This window comes from Ranitomeya variabilis, chromosome 5 (genome assembly GCF_051348905.1).
Source record: "Ranitomeya variabilis isolate aRanVar5 chromosome 5, aRanVar5.hap1, whole genome shotgun sequence".
NCBI classification, from domain to species: domain Eukaryota; kingdom Metazoa; phylum Chordata; class Amphibia; order Anura; family Dendrobatidae; genus Ranitomeya; species Ranitomeya variabilis.
In genome coordinates this window covers 540,267,590-540,278,964 of record NC_135236.1, presented here as the reverse complement: position 1 = coordinate 540,278,964, position 11,375 = coordinate 540,267,590, and the positions used below count along the sequence as shown (strand labels likewise).

At 46.1% G+C, this 11,375-nt stretch overlaps 1 long non-coding RNA gene across 1 annotated transcript; it reads left to right on the top strand.

Annotated features, from left to right (window-relative positions):
- The first annotated feature begins 921 nt into the window (after window positions 1–921).
- Window positions 922–2,397, top strand: LOC143773819 (uncharacterized). The gene is made up of 3 exons (XR_013215381.1): window positions 922–969; window positions 1,941–2,004; window positions 2,095–2,397. It is a non-coding gene; the product is annotated as an uncharacterized LOC143773819 (long non-coding RNA).
- The last annotated feature ends 8,978 nt before the right edge of the window (window positions 2,398–11,375 follow it).

Genomic DNA, 11,375 nt, shown 5'->3' with positions numbered 1-11,375 from the left:
GGGTCAACAGGATCGTTTCCAATGAGGATACCAAGAGAGTGAGATTGATGGAAATGGAGCATAAGTTTGCAGCTAGGGGTTATCCACAGGGGATCCTTACAAAGGCCAAACAAGACATGACATCCAGAAAACCCACTGACGGATGTAAAAGAATCCCTTTTGTCACGACCTTTCATCCATTCTCCCGCCTGGTACAATCTACCATTAGGAGACATTGGAGTATTCTCTCAAAAAGTTATCCACAAATTCCAGAATTTAAAGTACCCTTCTTGTCCTGCTTTAGACGTGCTAAAAATCTTAAGGACAGATTGGTCAGAGCAGATGTGGGCTCGGACATTATCATTTCCAGGCAGTCTTTCCTACAAACCCAAAAGTGCGGTACCTTCCCCTGCCTCAATTGTCTTCAGTGTAGTCATGTGCAGAAGGGTCCCTCAGTGTTTCATCCCCACACAGGTAGGGCCATACCCATCCGTGGCTTTTACACATGTGAATCTTCATTTGTAGTATACCTCATCAAATGCCCGTGTGGTCTGGCCTATGTGGGAGAGACCACACAAACAGTTCGGGACAGGGTGTCCCAACACAAATCAACCATTCGTTGTAAGAAGACCCATCTCCCCCTTCCTCACCATTTCGCCGAAAAAAATCATAATATTTCCCAACTCAGATTTCAGGTTCTGGAACAAATTGATCCCCCCAGGCGGGGCCAGAACCGTATTAAGATGCTTAAAAGGAGAGAGGCCTTTTGGATTTTCACGCTGCAGACCTTGGAACCCAAGGGACTCAATAGGGACTATGATGTCTCAGCTTTTTTATGATACCAATTATCTAATGTATTGGAGCTCTTTTGTATCCTTGTAGTATATATTTTTTAGAAAGCTATGCAATTTTGTCTAACACTGTTTTCTTTTAATTTTCCTTAGAACCGTTAACACCTCACTGGGCACCGGTGTCACCACTTGTGGTAGAGTATGTATGCACTGCTATTCTTCTACTCTATGTATACCATGCCATTATAGTTGGCACTATATTGCCAGTCCTGTGCAATCCTTTACTGCTTGCTGCCATTCACCATCATGTCCGGGTCTCTATTTATCACACCATTACATGCTATCGCTGTTTACACGGCATCCACGCAGGCGCAGTATAGCCCTCTCTCCTGCCTCTCAGCACCCATTAGCTCTGCGCAACTACGGCATCCACGCATGCGCAGTGCAGCCCTCACTCCTGCCACTCAGCATCCATTAGCTCTGCGCAACTGCGGCTGTTTGCCGCGATCACATGGTCTATGACGCGGCGGGTCACATGACCTGCTTACAGGGCGCTCTTATACCCGGAAGTAACGCTGGCAATCAGCGTCTTCCGGCTCTACCGGCCACACAGCGTTCCCTGGACCTGGATGTACAAGGTAAAAACATGGGGCCACACTCTCCTTCACTTACCGCTATATGCACATTACTAAGGGATATGTCCCACTGTGCATTTATCTTTCAGCGCTAGTTCATCACAGCGGGACCCTCGCTTCCCCAGTGCGCCCCTTCCCTACAGTCTCCCCAGGAGCCTCCAGGTAACCAGCTCTACCTCTCCATATTTGTTACCATTATGGTTCCCCTGTGGGCAGTAACCAACTGCCCTCATTATATTCCTCAGGTCACTCTGCCCGGTAATATTTGTGCGCAGGCCTCTTGTGCCTATAATTTGTTGCTGCCCTGCTTCCAGGTACTACATTTATATGTATATACAGGTATATATCTAGGGGCCCACCTAGGAGCATGCCTAGACTCACTATTTTCTACACTGTGGCAGCAGCAGGTCTGGTCAGCACTCATTCTATTTCGGACAGGACTATATACACTATCACTTGTATAAACTGTTACTTTGATATATGGTTTTTGATTGGGACAGGCTGACAGACTCACGATCTCACTTTCTCCCTTTAGGTGCTCATTGTGCACTTTCGTTCCCAAATACCACGGCCCAGCACCCATCATTACCTGCTACCTAGTATCCTTTGTTGGACAGTGGGGCTCGTTTATGGAATTTTATACAGTAGTTATGCCATACCCTGCATTCTTTCCTTATCCACACTCACAGCTTTTTCTTTAGCCTGAGAAACTCCACGACTCACGCAGCACGTCTGGATTCGGTCCAACCGCCATGGTTGTCACCCCCTATTTTTTGTCTTTTATGTGATACATCTATATATTTCTTCAGAACCAGCACCCATCGGACTTTTATTCGTTTCACATGTGTGCATATACTGGTCCTCTTTATGTGATCCATAGTGTGTAACATATGGTTTTCTCTGTAAATTATGTATTTCAGTTTCATATATGATGTTTCTGATGAAGGTCTTGTGACCGAAAACGTTTATAAATCATCAATTATTGAACTGGTTGCACCAATAAACGAACAATTATCTTTTCATCTTGCAAAAAGGACTCTTGAGTGCCAAGTTTATTATTCATTTCATTGACGGGTTGGAAACCTTACTTGAGCACCAACCAGGAGCCTCGAGTGCCGTGTACAATTTCTGTATCTAGCTCCTTTCTGCACAGTTATCTTGTTTATTTGTCCACACTTTTGTGTGCAGCAGTCCTTTTTATTACTGCCATACTTGTCCTGAGATCATTGTAGGGAGATTGAAATTGCACTACAGTCCTTGTATTTTTTCATATATCTTCCAGCCACTTTCAGCCACTTACATTGCGTTTTACACACTGGGCCTGAGTTTTGGTTCAGTCTCCCCCCAAAAAAGGGAGATTCCAATTCTCACAAAGTGGATATACTTCTGTCCTGTTAGTTTGTCGTATATCAGCCAGCCACTTTCAGCCACTTACATTGTGTTGTTTTATACACTGGGCCTGAGTTTTGGTTCAGTCTCCCCCAAAAAAGGGAGATTCAAATTCTCACAAAGTGGATATACTTCTGTCCTGTTAGTTTGTCGTATATCAGCCAGCTACTTACATTGTGTTGTTTTATACACTGGGCTAGGGTTGAGCGAAACGGGTCGGCCATTTTCAGAAGTCGCCGACTTTTGGCAAAGTTGGGTTTCATGAAACCCGACCCGACACCTGTGTGGGGTCGGCTATGAGGTCGGCGATCTTCTGAATCTGGTATCGGAATTCCGATACCGAGTTCCGATATGTTTGCGATATCGGGAATCGGTATCGGAATCCATATTTAAGTGTTAAATAAAAAATCAAAATCAAAAATATTGATATACTCACCCTCGGACGCGCCCTGGTACTAACCGGCAGCCTTCCTTCATAAGAATGAGCGCGTGAATGACCTGCGGTGACGTCGCAGCTTGTGATTGGTCGTGAGCGGTCACATGGGTGGTCACGCGACCAATCACAAGCCGCGAGGTCATGTAAGGTCCTTCACGCGCTCATTCTTAGGAAGGAAGGCTGCCGGAAAGAAGGAGGGCGCGTCCGAGGGTGAGTGAAACCCGACCCGATCCTATAAAAATAAAAGTCGCTCAACCCTACACTGGGCCTGAGTTTTGGTTCAGTCTCCAAAAAAAAAAGGGAGATTTAAATTCTCAACAAGTTAATATACACCTTCTACCTTGTTTTACAGTACCATATAACGGTTGTTATTTTGGTTAGATTTTCCAAAAAATGAGGAAGTCTGGTAGAAGAGCCCGTGGGCGGTCATTGCCAGCTGGTACTGATGGTGGTGGTGGTGCATCTGGTGGTTGTGGGAAAAACACAATAGCACCTAAGGCTGGAGGTGTTGAGCCAGCGTCATCGTCTGGCTACACAAGGCCTCGAAGACTCCCTTATCTGGGAGTAGGAAAACAGCTTTTAAAGCCGGAGTAGCAGGAAAAAGTTTTGGCTTTCCTTGCTAACTCAGCCTCTAGCTTTTTCGCCTCCTCTTCAGAAAGTTCCAAATATAAAAGCAGCGAGTCATCAGTGGATGCTCCCGGTCAGGAACAAGACGTTTCCTTGTGTCCTTCACCCAAACCAAAAGTGAAGGATGCGTCAGGCGACACTACAGGTTACTCCATGGAGCTCTTTACACATACCGTGCCTGGGTTAGAAAGGGAAATTGTTAACTGCCCATTACAAGATGAATCGGACATGGAGTGCACTGATGCACAGCCACAGCTAGATTATTATGCTGTTCCATTGACTCAGATCACTGTTGTGAACTGTGTTTCTGGGCTCCCTCTGGTGGTCACTAACGGTATTGTGTTAGGCATGTCTTGTTGCAGGCCTGAGCTCCAGCTGTGTCGTTAAGCAGGGGGTGTTCCCTATTTAAGTCTCCTCCGGACTCAGTCTCTTGCCTGGCATCGTTGTATCCAGACCTATATGGTCTCCTCCGGATTCCTTTCAGTCTGTCTCAGGCAAGAAAAGCTAAGTCCGTTTTGTATAATTTGGATCATTTGCATTTTTCAGTGTCTTTGTCCAGCTTGCTTAATATTTGATTTTCTGGCTCGCTGGAAGCTCTAGGGGGCTGATATTCTCCCTCCGCACCGTCAGTCGGTGTGGGGGTTCTTGAATGTTCAGCGTGGATGTTTTCTGCTGACCGCATAGTCCACTATCTATTTTCTGTCTATCTAGACTAGTGGGCCTCACTTTGCTGAATCTAGTTCATCTCTACGTTTGTGTTTTCCTCTTGCCTCACCGTTATTATTTGTTGGGGGCTTTCTATATCTTTGGGGTTCAATTTCTCTGGAGGCAAGTGAGGTCTTATTTTCCCTCTAGGGGTAGTCAGTTCTCCGGCTGGCTCGAGACGTCTAGAACCAACGTAGGCACGTTCACCGGCTGCTTCTAGTTGTGTGTGTTAGGATCAGGTATGCGGTTAGCCCAGTTTCCACCTCCCTAGAGCAGTATTTATGTTTTTGCTATCTTGCCGGAATATCAGAGGTCCTCTACCACTGGGATCATAACAGATCACTAAATTGCCCTTGCAGTGTACTGAGCCAGAATCTGACCCTGATGAGACTATGGTGCCCCGTCCCGAATGCTATAGCACCTCTACACATCTACATCGCAACAGCTGTCATCTGGCAGGCCCGTATCAGGCCAAATACATTTGTCAAAAACAAAAACAGTTTTAGGACAGCGTGGCCATCCGGTGAAAGTATCACAGCGTGCAATGCCTGAAAAGGTATTCCATAGTAGGAAGAGTGTAGTGTGGCAATTTTTTAACCAAGATCTGAATGATCAGTGCAAAGTTATCTGTAAGAAATGCTCAAAGACCTTTAGCAGAGGAAAGAATCTTCAAAATTTAAATACAACGTGCATGCTTAGACATCTAACCAGCATGCACTTGCAAGCCTGGACTAACTACCAAACGTCCGGTACCATTGGTGCACCTGCTCAGAATCAAGGTATTCAGCAATGCTACATTGCTTCCCTCACTGTAAGCCCACCAGTTAGGACACCACCAGCAGCAAATGTGGAGGTATCGTCGCAAGGCCAAGGCAGTCAGGGAATCACAAGGTTCTTGGTAGGAAACACTGTATGTGAGGCCAACATCAAGAATACCATCACCAACCCTCTCTCAATCCGCCATGTCCACCACCACCCCCACCGCTAGTTCCACCATACTGTATGCAGCTCTCCAGTCCAGCTCACCCTAGAAGAGAATCTTGTTAGGAAAAGAAAGTACTCATCCTCTCATCCGCGTACACAGAGTTTGAACGCCCACATTGCTATACTAATTTCGTTAGAGATGATGCCCTACCGGTTGGTTGAAAGCAAAGCTTTCAAAGACCTGATGGCCTACGCAGTACCACGCTATGACCTACCCAGTCGGCACTTCTTTGCGAGAAAAGCCATCACAGCCCTCCACCAGCATGTCAAAGACCGCATTGTCCATGCACTGAGGCAATCAGTCAGTGGAAAGGTGCACCTCACAACAGATGCATGGACCAGTAGGCATGTCCAGGGACGTTACGTGTCCATCATGGCGCACTGGGTTAATGTGGTGGATGCAGAGTCCACAGGGGACAGCCATAGTGGGACAGTTCTGCCTAGCCCACGGTCTAGGAAATAGTTGGCTGTAGGCGTTCGCCACCCCTCCTCCTCCTCTTCCTCCTCCAGAAGTGAAAGCTCGTCCACAGAGCGCAGTCGCACGACCACTCCATCCGCAGCTGCCAGTGTTGCACACGAGGTGTCTCATTATCGAACAGCTAGTGGTAAGCGTCAGCAGGCTGTGTTACAAATTAAGTGTTTGGGCGACAACAGACACATCGCGGAAGTACTGGCCGAGTACTTGCAGCAACAAACGCAGTCATGGCTGGGCAGTGTACATCTTGAGACAGGCAAGGTAGTCAGTGATAGCGGAAGGAATTTTATGGCTGCCATAGCCCTTTCAGAACTGAAACACATACCTTGCCTGGCTCATACCTTGAACCTGGGGGTGCAGTGCTTCCTCAAAAATTATCCGGAGTTACCAGCCTGGCTCCTGAAGGTGCGAAGACCTTGCTCACACATCCGCCGGTCGCCCGTACACTCCAGCCGTATGCAGAACCATCAGCGATCGCTGAATCTTCCCCAGCACCGCCTAATAATCGAAGTTGCAACAAGGTGGAACTCCACACTGCACATGGTTCAGAGGCTATGCGAACAGAGGCATGCTGTAATTAATTTCTGGGAGGATACACGGGCAGGCACTTGGATGGCAGACATGGAGTTGTCTGGTGTCCAGTGATCGAAGCTACAAGACCTCTGTCAAGTCCTTCAGTGTTTTGAGGAATGCACATGGCTGGTAAGTGCAGATGACACCATCATAAGCATGAGCATCCCACTAATGCATCTGCTGATGCAAAGTTTGACGCACATTAAGGAGCAGGCATCTGCAGCCGAGGAGGATGGAAGCCTTGATGACAGTCAGCCATTGTCTGCATAGGGAACTCTCCTGGACAAGGTGGTAATGAAGAAGAGGAGGAGGATGATGATGGGGATGAATATTTACGGGAGGATGCTTCTCAGGGGGCAATAGAAACTGGTGGCATTGCAAGGTCAGGTACAGGGTTTTTGCGAGACACAAGTGATCTTGATTTGCAAGAAAGTGCTCCTTAACCCAGCACAAGCAGTGAATTGACACCTGGAACATTGGCCCACATGGCTGAGTATGCATTGCGTATCCTAAAAAGGGACCCCCGCATTATCAAAATGATGACCGATGACGATTACTGGTTGGCCTGCCTCCTGTATCCACGATATAAAGGAAAATTACAAAATATCATGCCACATGAGAACCTTGAGCAAATATTGGCTACCAAACAAGCAACTCTTGTAGACCATTTGGTTCAGGCATTCCCAGCACACAGTGGTGGTGATGGTTCTCACACGAGCTGCAGGGGGCAACATGGCAGAGGTGTTAGAGGTGCACAAATCCGAAGTGGCATTGGACAGAGGGGTTTTATGACCAGGTTGTGGAGTGATTTTGCAATGACCGCTGACATGACAGGTACTGCTGCATCGATTCAATGAGACAGGAGACAGCATTTGTCCTGTATGGTTACGAACTACTTTTCCTCCCTTATTGATGTTCTCCCTCACAGGTCATTCCCCTTTGATTACTGGGCATCTAAAATAGACACGTGGCCTGAATTGGCAGAATATGCATTACAGGAGCTCGCTTGCCCTGCTGCTAGTGTGCTATCTGAAAGAGTCTTCAGTGCTGCTGGTTCAATACTGACCGAAAAAAGGACACGTCTGGCTACCCGAAATGTTGCTGATCTAACCTTCATTAAAATGAACCAATCATGGATTTCAAATTATTTTACCCCACCTTCCCCTGCTGACACGTATCTTGCCTGAAAAATGTCTTGCTTTTGGCCTCCTCTTACTGACTTCTCCAATTCCTCCATTTGCAGCTGCTGAATGTCCACCATAGGCCATTTTTATACCTCCCTAATTGGGCTGACTCCCCCCACAGGGCCGTGGTCACCACCTAGCGCAAGCACCCATGCGAGTGCCATTTGCCTGGACAGGTGGGTGTGCCCACTCTTGGGCGACGGCACTGGCACAGGTTCCTGTTGTGTTTCCGCTTTTTGGGCTCCCCTGGTGGTTGCTGGTGGTACTGGTGACTTGTTTGCCTTTGCTGCTTCTGTTCACCTGCTTCCATCAGTGTTTGGGAGTTTCCTATTTAGCCTTGCTCTCCAGTCATTTCCTTGCCGGTCATCATTGTAACCAGAGCCTTCGGTTGCATGTTCCTGCTACTAGTCTGCTGATCAGCTAAGTGGACTTTGTCCTTTTGTTTTGTATCTTTTGTCCAGTTTGCAGTTTTTGTAATTCTCTGTAGCTGGAAGCTCTTGCGGGCTGAAATTGCCACTCCTGTGTCATGAGTTGACACAGGAGTCTTAAAGTAATTTCAGGATGGTTTTTGAAAGGGTTTTCAGTTGACCGTGAAGTCCTCTTTTGTATCCTTCTGCTATCTAGTAAGTGGACCTCTCTTTGCTAAATCTACTTTCATACTGTGTATGTTTTTTCCTCTTAATTCACCGTTATTACATGTGGGGGGCTGCTATCATCTTTTGGGGTATTCCCTAGAGGTAAGCCAGGTCTGTTTCTTCCTCTACCAGGTGTAGTTAGTCCTCCGACCTTCCCCTGACGAAGCCCTCTTGAGAAGGGCGACACGCGTTGGGCGGTCTCTCGTTTTGGCACATACTTCGTCTGCGTCTGGAGCTGGCGTGCCTGCCTTCTCCACCTTGGGTATGTTCAGCCCACCCATCTTATAAGAGATATGGGATTTACTGGGACTGCATAAGTTATCATAGGTATCACTGAATTTGGGTGGTCTTGCCCCGCACGTTGGGCGTCCACACTTCAGCAGTTTTCCCAGGTTGGAGGATAGTTTCTTTTGGCTGTTCATAAAGGTGGTGCACTTGTCTGGTCATTCATTATCAGCTCCATGAGCCAGAGGGTTACTCCTGCTATTTACATGCTGGTTTTTGCAGACTTGCACTTTGTATTTTGCACACGTTATCTATCTATGTGCCAATTGTACTTTGCATTGTTTTTAATTATGTTTTATATGTATTGAAGTTGCTGTGTGTCAATAAAAATCCCTTGTTTATATTATACATATATATATCTTTGTTTTATTTTCTGTGGTGTGCATCCTTTGGAGCAGCGTCTTTTCCTTGTGTATTCCTCATGCTTGGCTGCTTGGTTGCACCCCGGTGGGATATTTTATTATAACCTGTATTGGTAGTGCGCTCTATTCCTTTGGTTTTCAGTTAGTCCTCCGGCTGGCGCGTGGCATTTAGGAAGCCGTAGGTATGCTCCCTGGCTACTATTAGTTGTGTGGTAGATTTAGCTCACGGTCAACTTGAGTTTCCATCACCCGAGAGCTCGTTCGTTATTTATATGTTTCTTACGTTCCCTTGCCATTGGGAACCATGACAGTATGACCGGCCCGTGTTAAACTTATTGGCAGAAGAAAGGAGAGAAAAAAGAAGTCTGTAAATTTTTTTTTTTCTTTTTCCCTATGCTTGCTCCATAGTTGGATCAGTTGTATTTCAGCTCTAATTGCAGCCTTTGCCTTTCTCTCCTTATAATCCTTGAATGGCTCTGAGCTCACCTGTTTAAAGATGGATCCTCAGAGTTTGGCTGCAGGTTTAAATAATCTTGCTACGAAGGTTCAAAATTTACAAGATTTTGTTATGCATACTCCTATTTCTGAACCTAAAATCCCTACACCAGAGGTATTTTCCAGAGATAGATCTCGGTTTCTGAATTTCAAATATAATTGTAAATTATTCCTTTCTCTCAGACCTCACTCCTCAGGAGATCCTGTCCAGCAGGTCAAGATTGTAATTTCTTTGCTGCGAGGTGACGCTCAAAATTGGGCATTTTCATTGGCACCAGGGGATCCTGCGCTGCTCAATGTGGATGCGTTTTTCCTGGCTTTAGGGTTGCTTTATGAGGAACCTAATTTGGAGATTCAAGCTGAAAAAGCTTTGATAGCCCTATCTCAAGGGCAAGATGAAGCTGAGATATACTGCCAAAAATTTCGTAAATGGTCTGTGCTTACTCAGTGGAATGAGTGCGCCTTAGCGGCAAATTTCAGAGAGGGCCTTTCTGATGCCGTTAAAGATGTTATGGTCGGGTTCCCTGCACCTACAGGTCTGAATGAGTCCATGACAATGGCTATTCAGATTGATCGGCGTTTGCGGGAGCGCAAACCCGTGCACCATTTGGCGGTATCTTCTGAAGAGACGCCAGAGAAAATGCAATGTGACAGAATTATGTCCAGAAGCGAGCGGCAGAATTATAGGCGTAAAAATGGGTTATGCTTCTATTGTGGTGATTCTGCTCATGTTATATCGGCATGCTCTAAACGTACTAGGAAGGTTGACAAGTCTATTTCAATTGGCACTTTACAGTCCAAATTTATTTTGTCTGTAACCTTGATTTGTTCATTATCAGTTATTACCGTGGATGCCTATGTGGACTCTGGCGCCGCTCTGAGTCTTATGGACTGGTCCTTTGCCAGGCGCTGTGGGTTAGATTTAGAGCCTCTGGAAGTCCCTATACCTCTGAAGGGTATTGATTCTACACCTTTGGCTTGTAATAAACCACAGTTCTGGACGCAAGTGACTATGCGTATAACTCCAGACCATCAGGAGGTGATTCGCTTCCTTGTGTTGTACAATTTACATGATGTTTTGGTGCTTGGATTACCATGGCTACAGTCTCATAACCCAGTCCTTGACTGGAAAGCTATGTCTGTGTTAAGCTGGGGATGTCGGGGGGCTCATGGGGACACTCCTTTGGTGTCCATTTCGTCATCTATTCCATCTGAGATTCTGGCATTTTTGTCTGATTATCGTGATATTTTTGAAGAGCCTAAAATTGGTTCACTCCCTCCTCACAGGGATTGTGATTGCGCCATAGATCTGATTCCTGGCAGTAAATTTCCAAAGGGTCGTTTGTTTAACCTATCTGTACCTGAACATGCTGCTATGCGCGAGTATATTAAGGAGTCCCTGGAACAGGGACATATTCGTCCTTCTTCATCACCTTTAGGAGCCGGTTTTTTCTTTGTCTCTAAAAAGGATGGCTCTCTGAGGCCTTGTATTGATTATCGACTCCTGAATAAAATTACAGTCAAATATCAGTATCCGTTGCCTTTACTGACTGATTTGTTTGCTCGCATAAGGGGGGCTAAGTGGTTCTCTAAGATTGATCTTCGTGGGGCGTATAATTTGGTGCGAATTAAGCAGGGGGATGAGTGGAAAACCGCATTTAATATGCCTGAGGGCCATTTTGAGTATTTGGTAATGCCTTTCGGCCTTTCTAGTGCACCTTCTGTCTTTCAGTCCTTAATGCATGATATTTTCTGTGAATATTTGGATAAATTTATGATTGTGTACTTGGATGATATTTTGATTTTTTCTGATGACTGGG